The following is a 16,356-nucleotide window of genomic DNA, read 5'->3' as shown; positions in this document are numbered from 1 at the left end:
AGAGGATTCAGTGAACCGACTTCAAGTTTTTCTCTACCTTTCCACTCTAGAACGGCGCGCGGGAAAAACGAGCACTTAAATTTTTCAGTGCGAGCTCTGATTTCTCTTACTTTATCGTGATGATCATTTATTCCTATGTAGGTGGGTGCCAACAGAATGTTTTCGCAATCGGAGGAGAAACCTGGTGATTGAAATTTCATAAGATGCCATCGTAACAATCCACGCCTCTGTTTTAATGATTGCCACTCCACGTATCATGTCTGTGGCACTATCTCCCCTATCTCACGATAATACAAAACTAGCCGCCCTGCTTTGAACTTTCTCGATGTCATCCATCAGTCGCATCTGATGCGGATCCCCTACCGCACAGCAATACTCCAGAATATGGCGGACGAGTGTAGGGTAAACAGTCTCTGTAGTGTTCTGCCAATGAATCGCAGTCTTTGATTTGCTCTACCCACAACATTATTTATGTGATCGTTCCAATTTAGGTTATTTGTAATAGTAATCCCTAAGTACTTAGTTGATTTTACAGCCTTCAGGCCGGCCGGAGTGGCCGAGCGGTTCTAGGCGCTACAGTCTGGAACCGCGCGACCGCTACGGTCGCAGGTTCGAATCCTACCTCGGGCGTGGATGTTTGTGGTGTCCTTAGGTTCGTTAGGTTTAAGTAGTTCTAAGTTCTAGGGGGCTGATGACCTCAGATGTTAAGTCCCATAGAGCTCAGAGCCATTTGAACCATTTTGAACAGCCTTCAGATTTGTGTGACTCATGGCGTAATCGAAATTTAGCTGATTTTTTTTTTTTTTAGTACTCATGTGAATAACTTCACACTTTTCTTCATTCAGCGTCAACTGCCACTTTTCGCACCACACAGATATCTTATCTAAACCGTTTTTCAATTCGTTTTGGTTAGGTCGGGGGCAATAAAGGGCCTATAACACTTCCTTGGGGAATGTCGGACATTACTTTTGTTTTTTCGATGACTTTCCGTCTATTAGTACAAACTATGACCTTTCTGACAGGAAATCACGAATCCAGTTGCACAGCTGAGCGATATTACATAGGCACGCAGTTTGGTTAAAAGAAGCTTGTGAGGAATGGTGTCGAAAGGCTTCTGGAAATACAAAAATATGGAATCAATTTGACATTCCTTGTCGATAGCACCCATTACCTCATGAGTATAAAGAGCTAATTGTGTTTCACAAGAACGATCTTTCTTGATTCCGTGCTGACTGTGTGTCAATAAATGGTTTTCTTCGAGGTAATTCATAATGTTCGAATGAAGTATATGTTCAAAAACCGTACTGCAAATCGACGTCAGTGATATGGGCCTGTAATTCAGTGGATTACTCCTATTTCCCTTTTGGAGTATTGGTGTGACTTGAGCAATTTTCCAGTCTTTAGGTACGGAAGTTTCTGTGAGCAAGCGATTGTATATGACTGCTAAATATGGAGCTATTGCATGGGCATAGTCTGAAAGGAACCTGAATGGTATGCAATCTGGACCGGAGGCTTGCCTTTGTCAAGTAATTTAAGCTGCTTTGCTAGACCGAGGATACCTACTTCTATGTTTCTCCTCTTGGCAGGTGTTCTTGATTGGAATTAAGGAATACTTACTTCGTCTTCTTTGGTGAAAGAGTTTCGGAAAACCGTATTCAATAATTCTGCTTTACTAGCACTGTCATCAGTGACTTCACCGTTGTTATTGCGTCTTGCCCCTGGTGTGCTTTATATATGAGCAGAATCTCTTTGGGTTTTCTGCCAGATCCCGAGACAGAGCTTCGTTATGGAAATTATTGAAAACATCTCGCATTGAAGCACGCGTTATATTTCGAACTTCAGCAAAACTTTGCCAATCTTGGGGATTTTTAGTTCTTTCAAATTTGCGATGCTTTTATCGTTGCTTCGACAACAGCGATCTGACCCGTTTTGTGTACCATGGGTGATCAGTACTATCACTTACTAATTTATGTAGTATATATCTCTCAATTGCCATCAGTACTATCTCTTTGAAATCTATCCACATCTTTTCTACGCTTATGTGATCAGATCGGAAAGAGTGGAGACTGTGTTAAAAAGGAGTTAAGATCATTTTTATCAGCTATTTTAAATAGATGTACGTTGTGTTTCCTTTTGATGATTGTGGGTATTACGGTATTCAGCCCAGCAGCAACTGCCTTGTGGTTGCTAATCCCTGTATTGGTAATGATACTCGCTATTTGTCCAGGATTATTTGATGCTAAGAGGTCAAGTATGCTTTCGCAACCATTTACGCTTCGAGTGGGCTCATGAACTAAATGTTCAAAACAATTTTCTGAGAAAGCATTCAGTACAATTTTGGATGATGTATTTTCAAGTACATTACTGGTACCCAGAGATCATAACGCACAGATAAACATGATGGCTAGGCTAAGATAATATTACACATTCACCAATCATACTACAAAGACCAGACTAAAGTTATGCATTAGCCAAGATATTTTTAACTATGATGGACTGGAGCCCAAAACTTTGCTTCTATCCTGGGGTTGTGATCTCGTCTAAAATAGGTGAATAATTGAATTGGGTTTGTTCGTTTAATAACAGGTGTGGGGATGTACAAATCTGATTTTTAATTTCTAAAGTTTCTAGTTGTGACACAATATCTATACAGTCTTTCAATGGAATGCATGGTGAACAAGCTATACACATCAAAAGAGACTAATATTGCAGTTGTTGGAACCTTAATTTCTGTTAACTTGTCAACACAGTCATTGTATTCACACAACATAAATGCAGAAGAGCACCTGAGTTTTGTTAGTACGATGGAATGGTGTTTAAACCAAAATTATTTCTGCTTTCAAGCCCTTACTAGCAGAAATGTTCATGGATAAGTGAGAGACTGATTTTCCGAATAGAGAACTACTGCAAAACATGTTGTGTACTGGTACATACATGTGAATGATATTCTTTGTAAGTGGAAAGGTTCCAATAGACAACTCCATAAACTTGCGGGAAATATGAACCTGTAGTACACTAACATAAAGGTCAGCATAAATTTCCTGGACATTAGCTTACAAATAGAAGACAGTAACCATAAATTTAAAATTTAACGAAAATATTCCTTCAATGACACTTTCATCCTGGCTTCCGCCCCTCCTACAACCTACAAACATGCAACATTCCATCATATGATCAACCGTCTCCTTTCTATCCCTATGTCCCAAGAAGACTAACCAGGAGCTTAACACAATACAAACAATAGCCATAAATAATGAATTTGACCCCCACACCATTGATAAAATTTTAGGTAAAAAGATGAAGAAGCAAGGCAGGTCCCTACTTTCCCCAAAGAAAAACACAAACAGAAAAAGAAATGGTGCAGATTACCTTCTGTAGGGAAAACATCAAATAGCATAAGTAACATTTTGAAGGCAACTGGTTTTTCGATGTCCCTCAGACAATAGGTAGTTTCTTGTTCAGTGCAAAAGACAAACAACCAGCTATCACAAAAAGTGGGGTTTATAAAATCACATACCGTGAGTGTCAGTCTTGCTACAATTGAGAGACGGGGAGGTCAATCCTACAGAAGCTGGAGATTGAGTTCACGAAGTATCTCCCTAATACTTGCTTGTTTATCGAACCCACCGGTAACAAATCTAGCAACCCTCCTTTGAGTTACCTAGATATCTTCCTTTAATCCGATCTGGTGCTGTCCAAACCACTCAAAGAGTACTCGAGAATGAGTCACATTAGTGTTCCAAATGCGGTCTCCTTTACAGATGAACTCAAGCGGGAATCCCTGGAGGGAAGACGAAGTTCTTTTCGCGGAACACTATCGAGAAAATTTAGACAAAATGCGTTTGAATCTGACAGATATGAGAAGTTAGGGCTATTACGGAGGCATATAAACAATCGTTTATCCCTCGCTCCGTTTAGCGAGTGGAACTGGGAAGGAAGTGGCGGCAGTGGTACCTTCCGCAAGGGACCATACGCTGGCTCGCGGAGTATATGAAGATCTAGATGTAGATTCTATCTGAAAATAACTGTTTTGTCAAAGAAGGTGAAATGCTGGAGAACAATTCTGTGACGATAATTGTGACATAAATGTGTGTTGCAAAACCATCCGATTAAAATATTTTTGGATAGCACAAATGAGACTTGAAAGGAAATATTCGAACTACACATTGAGTTTAACACAGATCTAATCCAAAACGAAGTAACTATTTCGAGAAATATGACGCCACTCTCAGCATTGTATATTTCTGTTTCGAGCCAAAATATCCATATATCGAGCAAGATTAATGTGAACATCATGACACTAAAAAGTACAAGACTGTGTCGCCTTCTTGCTCTCGCACAGTGAGAGCTCGTGTATCGTCTGTGAGAACATTGCTGTCGACAGGGAGCTAAATAATCTCTCCCTTCCTTCATTGACCAATCAGGGCGCTGAATTTCTATCTTTGTGGCGCTTCCACATTTTCTATTTTGCTGAGGCTTTCATACCTTGATTAACTGTTTCTAGATGGCGTAAAGCTACATTGTTGGTCTACAAATTTGGGACACCGGGAAGGATAGCAAATAACGAAATTTTACTTACTGTTCATATAAAGTATACTTGGAAGGCTACATGATTAAATTTCTGGGTGGTTTGTGGAAGTAGAGGGAGCGAATACCAGAGCAAAGCGCTGTTACCTCTGAGAGCAACAATGGCTCTAATCCGGTTGGTCACTAAATCGAACAGATCTCGGATGGCAAGTAGCAATACGTCTTTCCGTATTGCTTCGACACCATGTCAGGCTTCGCCAATGGCAGGGGCTGACGAGTCGTGGGTTACAACTCTCTAGAAAATCCAGGATCAGTCAGTTTCAGTAGCTGAGAGAAGTGAAGTACATGCCGGTCGGACAATACTTCAATACACTCTCTACAAGAATCAACACGGATATTGCAAACACAGATCTTGCTAATCTCAGCTCGCTGCGTTCCTTCATGAGGTCCACCACGCTGTGGACATCGGCGCTTAGGTTGCTGCCGCGCACCTCGATTCCTGGGAGGACTTCGTCACTGTACGGCACTGACGTTTAAAAAAATATAAGCTCACTGGGGATGTGACCGGATTTGCGACTGAATTTAACCCATCTTTGCAGACTAAACTCAGTACGTCGCTGTTAACGGAACAACATCGACATATGCAAAGCTAATTTCGCGAGTACCCAAAGAAAGTGCGACAGGGCCATTACTTTTATCAGTGTTTGTGAATGATCTAGTAGAAAGTGTCAGAAGCTCTTTAACTGTGTTCACAGATGATGCGGTTGCCTGTAAGAAAGCACCATCGCCAGAAAACAGTAACTGTTTAGAGAAGGACCCACAGAGGATTGAATAGTTCAGGAAATGGTAGCTGACCTTGAACATAAATAAATGTAATGTGTTATCTGCACATAGGAAAAGAAATGTACTGTTGCACAACTACACTGTTGATGGCAAATTGCTGGATACAGTAACCACCATAAAATATCCGGGAGTATCTATTCAGAGCGACCTTAGGTGGAATGACCACATAAAATGAATAGTATAAAAATCAGATGCCAGACTGAGATTCTTGGGAAGAATCTTGAGGTGTAACTCACCAATTAAATACGTGACTCACAAGGCGCTTGTTCGACCGATTTGTGAGTACTGTTCATCAATCTGGGTCACATACCAGGTAGGATTGATAAAACAGACAGAGAAGGCCCAACGAGGAATTGTGCGTTTCGCCGAGAGATCGTTTAGTCGGTGCGAGAACGTTATATAGGTGGTCAACGTACTCCAGTGGCAGGCGTTACGGGAGAGCCATCGTGCGTCACGCAGAGTTTGACTATTCAAATTTGAAGAAAGAACTGTCCGGAGAGGGACAAAAGAAATGGCTCTGAGCACTATGGGACTTAACACCTGACGTCATCAGTCCCCTAGAACATAGATCTGCTTAAACCTAACTAACCTAAGGACATCACACACACCCATGCCCGAAGCAAGATTCGAACCTGCGACCATATCGGTGGCGTGGTTCCAGACTGAAGCGCCTACAACCGCTCTTCCACCCCGGCCAGCGGGAGAGGGACAACTAACGGACAATTTCATTCTTCCTTTTCCTTATTTCACAAGTTGTGAGATGGTCGCGAACTGAACAGTGACCCGAATATAGAATAAATTTCCTTCACGTTGTAATCCATTCTTCCCTTTTTTATGGTAAAGTCTTTCCAGAAAATTACAGAGGACTAAGATTTGCAATAAACTTTTTGCTTATCTTTTCTCGCACAGTTTGTTCCAGTTCTTCATGTCTAGGGGTCTGATTCTTGAAGCTGAAATTCTCACATTTTAGATTCTCATGGTTCAATTGGTCTAAATAATTCTGAAGAAAGTTTTTACGTTAATTTACTGTCTCACATTTTACTATGTCACAGTGTCTTTTGAATTTTCACATTAACAAAGCCGAAATTACATTGTTCTTTCAAAATACAAAAATATATCCGATCACATCAGAGGCATGATTACTATTCCCTCACTCTGCGATAATAATGAAAGGCAATACTTGTGGCGACTATATAAATTGATTGGGAATGTTGACAAAATTTTAGTGTTCTATCAACATTTATTTTTAAAAAGAAAAAAACAGACATAAATTATGCTAAACGAGTTATTGATTGAACACAGTAAACAACTAACAGGTGGTTTAAGACCACAAAGGACAAGGATCCTGGGTGGCAGAAGTGAGTCAAGTACTACGGTCGCAGGTTCGAATCCTGCTTCGGGCATGGCTCTGTGTGATGTCCTTAGGTTAGTTAGGTTTAAGTCGTTCTAAGTTCTAGGGGACTGATGACCACAGATGTCAAGTCCCATAGTGCTCAGAGCCATTTGAACCTAAAAATGCGGATAACGCAATCTGAACTGATCTGACGCTAAGCAGACTTTGACTGATTAATTCTACTGTGGCCGGCCGGTGTGGTCGAGCGGTTCTAGGCGCTACAGTCTGGAACCGCGCGACCGCTACGGTCGCAGGTTCGAAACCTGCCTCGGGCATGGATGTGTGTGATGTCCTTAGGTTAGTTAGGTTTAAGTGGTTCTAAATTCTAGGGGACTGATGACCACAGATGTCAAGTCCCATAGTGCTCAGAGCCATCTCCATTCCCACACAACAGCACAAACTCATGTCAAACCAGAGCAATAGTTAAGAAACCTGAGTCTCTGAAAAAAAAAAGAAACCACCAATTACTGGCTGTTTTTAGTTTTCACAGAGGGGAAGATGATTTTCACCAAAGTCGTGTAACTTCCCACAGCAACAAGTGAATAGATAAAATCTTAAAAAATTTTAGGGAGCTTGTTAGTCCTACCTATGAGGTGTAATAAGGATTCTATCTCCAAATGTTTATCAGACACTGGTTTTCTTCTTATACAACCGAGGTGGCTAGGATGTGGTCACTGGCCTATTTGCACTATTGGTGAACATGAAAAAAGGCGTATTTTTATTATGCATGGCTCTGCACACATTGCCAAATTTACGACTCCACCATGTAGATGCGGACTGTTGCCCCCAGTCCAGGCTTCCGCTGGCGCCGCAGCAGGTACCACGGCATTGTTCTGCTGGAGACCTGTCTCGATGAGAAGCTGCCCTGTCAGCCTTGTATGGCTGTGAGACTGTCCGGCAAATTTTGCTGAGGGATGGGCTCGCCGCCAATTACTTTCAGCCACCCGGGGTGGCCGAGCAGTTCTAGGCGCTAAAGTCTGGAACCGCGCGACCACTGTGGTCACAGGTTCGAATCCTGCCTTGTGCGTGGATGTGAGTGTCGTCCTTCAGTTAGTTAGGTTTAAGTAGTTCTAAGTCCTAGGGGACTGATGACCTCAGCAGTTAAGTCCCATAGTGCTCAGAGCCATTTGAACCAATTGCTTTCAACTCCCAACATGCCGTTTCTACGAGCTAAGAACCACAAAAATACCTCCTGCTTTTAGTGCCATACGAGGCTCCATCAACGTCTGCTCAGGCGATTAACTTGCTAGAGCCTCACTCCAGGTGAGTCAGGCTGTAATAAAATTGCTTTGCTGTTGGTCCCTAGAATCCTGTTAGCCCTGGTTCGAGTTCTGTTGCTCTCTCCATTTTCTGTTTCGTCGGTAGTGGTTGGTATTGTTATGATTATAATTTCATCGTCTTCTTCTATTTTCCTACGATGGCTGGTTATTCCCTTTGAATTTTGAACTTTTGTTTCGATTCAATCGATGTTTTCCCCCATTTTGTCCATCGTCATTCCTATCTGGAAAATCTCGCCAGTTACGGTCATTATTTCTACTTATTTCCCACGAGTTGTGAATTTCATTCACGTACGCCAGTTTGCACAGCGCACTCTTGAAAGCTTCTATTGAATCGCTGCGTCAACCGATGAGCAGTTGCTGGTAATGTAAAGCAGTGCCTTATAATTTCCTAGGGACTGTACGGTTTATCCAAGAATCGGTTCTTGTTGATCAGGGATTCGAAGAATTTGACAGGACTGCGGAATCCTGACCTTTCCTAACATTATCTCCTGTTTTATTCTTTCTTGTGTGTATATAGACCAGGATTTGCTAAGGAATGCGTCCCTAAATTCTTGGTAGGAGCGACAACTCTTCTCAACTCCGGCATATGTTCTGCAGTCGGCCCTTCTAAGAAACCACCGATAAACTGGAGCTTGTACTTCAGTGGCCATGAATCTGGCAGCACGTCATCGAAGTGTTCCAGCTGGCCGTTGTGGCCGAGGGGTTCTAGGCGCTTAAGTCCGGAACCTCACTACTGCTACCGTCGCAGGTTCGAATCCTGCCTCGGTCGTGGATGTGTGTGATGTCCTTAGGTTAGTTAGGTTTAAGCAGTTCTAAGTCTAGGGGACTGATGACCTCAGATGTTAAGTCCCATAGTGCTTAGAGCCATTTGAACCATTTTGTATTGTGCCATCCAGGTCTTTGGATGTAACGCGTTGTTTTCCTCCCTGTAGATTTGAAAATTCTGGATGGTCAAGAAAAGTTTGTGGTCGAAAGGTTCGACGCATACTCCATAGGAATTTTCCCTCTCGTCCGCAGCACGTGAATCCATGTATCCGTGCCCAAACAATCCTCGCGCACTGTTATGGTACCTCCTCCTGTTGTCAGATTTACGTAATAACGTTTCTGACTTCCGCAGATGTGTACAATTGTTTTCCATCTCGATCTCTGACATGCTGAGTGTTACCAATGGAGCGTGTTCTATTAAGCGTTTCACCGCTGCAGGAGCACATTCCTAATGCATTCGTCCATGTGCATGGGGTGTGTCCTCATATAGCGGTTCGGAGAGTCGCAAAACATTGTCTTCACTTCTGTGATGTTCTCGTTGGCGCTCTATCGGTCGAGATTGTGTTTGCAATTGCGCGACCCGCTCACGTGCCTGCCGAACATCCTTTGCCAACTCGTATTGTTGCTCAGTGACTCGGGTCTGGTGATCTTTAACTTCCGAGATTTCGGACTTTTTGATTTCTGTCTGTTCGATTCGCTTCACCACCTCACTCATCTCTTCCTGCGTTTCTTGAACTATTACTTTGCCTTGTTTGTGGAGAGTTGCTAGTGCCTTTTTTGGCTTACACACCTCAGTTCTTGTCAGTTTAACTTGTTCTTTGGCCACTTATGCGTCCTTTCGTGCTACTTGCGCTACAAATCGCGCTGTTTTGGAATCGCACTTCGCTGGTCCGCGACCTCACGCGTTTCTGGTGTCTTTTTTTTGACATTCTTTAGTTCTTCTTGGATTCCTGCGATCTCTTTCTTGACACCACCTATACCGTCTGTGACCGTTCTTATGACTAATTTGCGTCTTTCCTCTTCTTCCTCTCGTCTATTTTTGTCTGCCTCTTTCATGAATTGCATGAGAGCCTCAAACTGAGAGCCACTGCTAACACCTTCCGGACTAGATGAACGAGATTTCATCATTCTGTGACATTTCGTTCGTGATTCTGGTCTGTCAGTTTCACTGACGGTGCGTCTCGTATCAGCAGCGCCTACATTTCGTTCTGCCGCAGTCTTCTGTTCACTTTCGTCGCCTGACTGAGACATGTCGTCATACTCTGCAAGTTCTACGTTCGACATTTCTTCCCGGTCTGCAACCGCATTTACCTGAGAATCCTGTGTAATGTTTGCCTGGTCACCGCTAATAATCTGACGTGGGTGCATGGTTAACAAAACACAATTACTTCCTCTACTCTGTAGCAAAGTGCCTTGCTTCTTGTAAGCATGCACTCTAATTTTGACCCAAACTAATTTAAACAATATACTTTCCTATGCCACACAGATTCTATTTTAAATTACGATTCCGTGAGCTACTGATTCCTAGTTCCTGACAATGAATTCCAATAACAGCACGCTTGTCTATGCTCATAAACGAAAATCTCAATCTATCCTAACAAATCAGCACAACGCAGTTGGCCATCAGAAACAAACAATCAGGTAACACAGAAATCACAAACACAACATGAAAATACACACATACATTAATTATGTATTGGTACTATGTCTAGGTGCCAGCAACATGAATCTACCCAGTGCAACACATTAAACATGGAAAACAGAAACTTCACTAAGCAATACTATCTACGATCTGATGGTCACAGAAGGTGCCATCAATTCAAAAATCTGCACAAGGTACGTCAAACTGAATGGCTATGCTAGGCAATGTGATCTGACAGTCACAGAAAGAGCCATCAATTCGAGATCCTGGCAGGGTCGCCAAAATGCAAGGCAGCTCTAGTGGGGACTATGTAAATTGATTGAGAATGTTGGCATTATTTTTCAAAAGAAAAAAACAGACATAAATTATGCTAAACAAGTTATTGATTGAATACCAAAAACAACTAACAGGTGGTTTAAGACCACAATGCATAAGGATCCTTTGTGGCAGAGGTGAGTCAAGTACTCTGGCCTTAAAAATGTGGATAACTCAATCTGACGTTGAGCAGACTTTGATTGATCAAATTTACTGTAATTTCTCTACATAGTTGCAGCTGAAAAGCTGACAGCAAGTGGCAATTGAGATCTGTATGCCCCGTCAGTGCCAGAGTGGCAATGTGTTACCCTGTTTGCTTCATGTGGCGATGTAATTTGCAGCTGGCGATATGTGTGTGGTGGAGGTGAGACTAGGAGGCAGCACCTGTGAATCGATCGCGGCCATGAAATAAATGCAAAAATCTCACAGTCTAGCGATCAGGCAGATGGATCGCAATTTACTCTCTACCAGAGCCCTGAAATCATGCTAGATTTCAGTGTGTGACACACCTGTTCACTAGTCATACCAAGGACCAATTCGCTCACCTATATGACAGAGCGTACAAGGATTCCAAATGTCAAGACTGGTAAACCAAAAACGAATGTGTGTGCCCTCAGAAAAATGAGTAGTCTGAGACATTTGAAGTCACACTGTCAGTGCACTAACAACTTCACAACTTCACCACAGCCTCCCCAGTCTACTTTCAAGTGAAGTCAGTCTCAGGACAGGTCCCAAATACCAACCACACATGCCAGAGATTCGACCAGAAGTTCTTCCAGACCAAAGTCCTGCACCCGAGTGCTTTGCACCTCTCCAGAAAAAAAATTCCGTTTTCGCACAAAGTGCACGAATGACACCACCTTCACTCCATTTTGAGCCAATCACTGGGCTCTAGAGGTGCTAAATCTCTCCTCCCACATGACAGCACAAACTCATGTCGAACCAGGGCATGAGTTAAGAAACCTGTGTCTCAGAAAAGAAAAGGTAGCCGCCAAGTTACTGGCTCTTCATAAGTTTTCAGAGAGGGGGAAGATTTCTCCAAAGTCATGCCACTTCCCATGGCAACAAGCGAACCAATACAGTCTTAAAGATCTTTATCTAAATCGTCTGTGCCTTGACTCTTGTTAGTCCTAGCTATGAGGTGCAATAGAGATTCTATCTCCAAATGTTTATCAGAAACCAGTTTTTTTCTTATTCAACCTTGGCAGCCAGGATGTGGTCACTGGCCTATTTGCACTATTGGTGAACATGAAAACAGGCGAATCTTTATTATGCATTGCTCTGAACACACTGCCCAGTTTACAACCCCCACTGTGTAGATGCGTTCCTTAAGACTGTTGTCCCCAGCCTGCGCAGCAGGTATCGGGGCATTGTTCTACTGGAGACTTGTCTCAATGAGGGGATGCCCTTTCTGCCCTGTATGGCTGTGGGCCTGTCCAGTAAGATTTACTGAGGGTTGGGGTCGCTGCCAATTGCTTTAAACTCCCAACATGCCGTTTCTATGAGCTAAGAACCATAAAAATACCTTATGCTTTTAGTGCTCTACCAGGCCCTATCAACATCTGCTCAGGTTGTTATCTTTCTAGTCTCACTCAAGGTATATCAGGTTGTAATAAAATCTTTAATAATTTTGCATATGAGAAAAATAGGTGAGAGAGTAACTTGTCCTCTCTCAATACCAATATTCCAAAAGGTTTACAATTTTTTTGACAAATGAATTTCTATTTGTTCAACTATTATTTCATAAATGAGTCCAGAAATAAACATAATAAACAGTACTAGATTCCGTAAATAATATCAGAAATTTTAAGTGTGCCTGGTAACGGTCTTGCCGCAGTGGATACACCGGTTCCCGTGAGATCACCAAAGTTAAGCGCTGTCGGGCGTGGCCAGCACTTGGATGGGTGACCATCCAGCAGCCATGTGCTGTTGCCATTTTTCGGGGTGCACTCAGTCTCGTGATGCCAATTGAGGAGCTACTCGACCGAATAGTAGCGGCTCAGGTCAAAGAAAACCATCACACCGACCGGGAGGCCGAAGTGCTGACCACACGCCCCTCCTATCTGCATCAACTGTGGATGACACGGCGGTCGGATGGTCCCGATGGTCCACTTGTGGCCTGAGGACGGAGTGCTTTTTAAGTGTGCCAAATATTTCGTAATTTAAAATGCTTCTAAAAACAATCATTTTAATTGTATGTTCAGAGCTAGTACATATCGATTGTAACATCGCAAATAAAATAATTCCTTTTCATAAATTTTAGCTTGAAATATCATATTGTGTATAAAACTACATGAATTTTTTTCAGAAAAGCATCTGAGATAATACTGACCTGTTCAAAATACGAAAAATATTACTGGTTTCGACATCTACTGTCGAGGAAAAGTAATGCTAGAGAAGGATATCCCTTTACAACGCCTATGGTAACTTTTTTTTTTGTGATCAGACTACCAGTTTCGGTCTGTAATGACCATCTTCAGATCTGCAGAAAATACGGGAAAAAACACAGATACAACTTGCAGACTTACTACAGCTTAGAACAATAAAACAGGCCATAATGAAAAGTATTGCTGACGTACATGTGCATTTGTGCGCTTTAAATATTCATAAACGTTAGTCCGATAACAAAAAAAGAAAAAAAAGGAAAAGATTTTGACCATAGACGTGAAGTAAAGGAAATTTGTTTTCCTTAATAACCAAAGAAACTGATAATTTATTTCCAAATAGATGGTTGCAGTACTCCTGTACACAATATTACTTGCTTTGAAGGGCCGTTTTCGCTGTTAAATTACCGTTTTCTTAAACACCGTTTCTAAAATACCATAGAAAGGCGAGATGAAAATCTCGTATACTAATGGTCTCAGCTCCTTCATGTAATTGCTATACATGCGGTGCTCTGCATCTTTCACGAGACTTTTCACTATTAAAAGTCATCATCAGCTGCATCAGATTTATTCGTAAAATTTTTGTTTCACTGGATCAGTGCCGGGCTGTAAATTCATTTTCGTTGGCTCGCTGTATCTTATGAACTATGAACAATTGTTAAGGCATGTACTGCAGGCGATTGTGCTTGCATATATATGCGTGGTTCATATTGTTAAAAAGAAGCCGTCGGCAACTACACGAACGTCCACAGATTAACTACGTCGAGACACACGTTACATCGAAAGAGATCCTCATTAATACATCTTTAATTGCAGAGCGTCGAAGAACATACTCTACACTTGCATGATGGTCTCTCTCTCTGTGATAGTACGTAGGTTTCAGACTTCCTTCGCGTGGATTATCTTCCAGAATACGGCCAAGCCCGGATTTTTCTCTTTCTCGTATCTTTTACAATCAACTATTAGACTTTGGATATTTCCGTTGGTAAAAACCCATCCAAAACAAAAAAAGTTCCGACGACATTTTGCTCCACTGCATCCGTTTGAACACACACTCAGCATTAGTACCAAACCGTTCTGCATATCACACTGGCACTTCCTTTGCTATGTTTCACAAAACCCACTTACGTAAAGAGAAGGTATTTGTTTTCTGTGCCGTGTCTGTGGCAGCCCGCCAACTTTTCATGTGGCACTCGAACTCGTTCGCTGTTTTGTTTTCGGCGGCCGGAGTGGCCGTGCGGTTCTAAGCGCTACAGTCTGGAACCGAGCGACCGCTACGGTCGTAGGTTCGAATCCTGACTCGGTCATGGATGCGTGTGATGTCCATAGGTTAGTTAGGTTTAATTAGTTCTAAGTTCTAGGCGACTGATGACCTCAGAAGTTAAGTCGCATAGTGCTCAGAGCCATTTGAACCATTTGTTTTGTTTTCACCTTTGATTCGATGAAGTGAATTTCCTTATGTCACTTAATGTTAAGCTTCTGTAATGAGATGATCTCACTTATCGTGGAAACACTCACGGAAGATGGGGGTCACGGTTGTAGACCAGGCTGCAGGAACTGGGCGGTGTCGCGTAGATCGTGCGCAGACAACCGCAGGACGGCTAGGGAATGCTGTAGAATCCACCCTGTTCCACTCCGCCGCTCTCTAGGCAAAGCGACATTCTTACCTGTCCTCCTTCTTTTTATCCTCGACATTTCACGTACGTAGGCAGGCCGCTCTTATTTTGCTGAATCGCATTCAGAAGTTGTACCAGATACCGATCGCCGTCTGTATGTCATTTCCTTGGCATTCCGTTTCTCCGAGACACACGGTTGTGTGTTGCCCCACTTGTACACAACTGCCAGTTCATTCGCTGACGCTGTCACGAAAACCTCTCGAGCGAAGTGCCCATTATGGAATCCTCTTGGAGCACGTGCTTTGCACTGGGTAAGAAACTGTTTTCAAATGCAACTTCGCTGTATTTTCTTGCTGTGGCGATTCAATCATTATCGCAGGAAGGAGCCAACATTGAAAACAAAATAACCATAATGTTATAACAGAGTTGTGCAATAAAGAAGGGACAAATTATGGATCTCCGAGTAGGGGAGGGGGGTTGGGGGGGGAGGGGTGATTACCGTAAGGGAGTAAGGAATTATCCAGGATCTTATTGTTTCAATAAATAGATTCTTGACTGAAATTGTATTTCTAAACTCCGCTACTACAAAACACAAATTATTTTTAGCCAAAAACATTTTTCGACCCGTAAGTCATCTTAAGTGGGTCTAGATTCATTTCTGTAAAACTATTGTACACAATACATGATTATTTATTCCATTTTAGGTCTAAGAACTATAAGATATGCATTTCATCTTCTGACGGCCGGAGTGGCCGAGCGGTTCTAGGCGCTTCAGTCTGGAACCGCGCGACCGCTAGGGTCGCAGGTTCGAATCCTCCCTCGGGCATGGACGTGTGTGATGTCCTTAGGTTAGTTAGGTGTAAGTAGTTCTAAGTTCTAGGAGACTGATGACCTCAGAAGGTGAGTCCCATAGTGCTCAGAGCCAAGCCATTTCATCTTCTTTTGATTGCCCACCTTAAATTACATTTTAAAAAAATGTGGATGCTACAATTTTAGGCGTCAAGTATAAGCGCGAACTTTGTAAAATACAAGACAATCGCGAGCTACTGGAGATGACACATAGGTGTCGGAGCATGTATGACTAAACATTTCGTGTTTTGCAGAAGGAGAAATTTATACAACCAAACTTAAATCGCAAATACGAAAAAAAAGAAATGTCAACAGTACCTTCCAACCCCAGATAGATGTTTCCTGCTTGGCTCGTCACATTAATGCGGGAGTTGGAAACAGTTCTCTTTGTAATGTAGAACCGTAGAGTATTGTGCTCTGCTAATGATTTTTTGACTTATGCTAGAAGTGTCTCATGTGATTATCTTGGTAAGTAACTTCCATTGATTTTTTAAACTCTCAGACAGCTAGAATGTAAATTAAATTAACTGTATAAATGGTATAAGTGAACTACAAACAGTCTCAAATACCACTCAATTTCTGTCCGTTGTGGCCGAGCTGTTCTAGGCACTTCAGTCTGGAGCCGCGCGACCGCTACGGTTGCAGGTTCGAATCCTGCCTCGAGCATGGATGTGTGTGTTGTCCGTAGGTTAGTTACGTTTAAGTAGTTCAAGTTCTAGGAGACTGACGAACTCAGATGTTA

General features: G+C 42.4%; 1 pseudogene; it reads left to right on the top strand.

Annotated features, from left to right (window-relative positions):
- The first annotated feature begins 12,583 nt into the window (after positions 1-12,583).
- Positions 12,584-12,700, top strand: LOC126482704 (5S ribosomal RNA; annotated as a pseudogene).
- The last annotated feature ends 3,656 nt before the right edge of the window (positions 12,701-16,356 follow it).

Source organism: Schistocerca serialis, chromosome 5, assembly GCF_023864345.2.
Source record: "Schistocerca serialis cubense isolate TAMUIC-IGC-003099 chromosome 5, iqSchSeri2.2, whole genome shotgun sequence".
Lineage (NCBI taxonomy): Eukaryota > Metazoa > Arthropoda > Insecta > Orthoptera > Acrididae > Schistocerca > Schistocerca serialis.
This window is presented reverse-complemented; position numbering and strand designations above follow the sequence as displayed.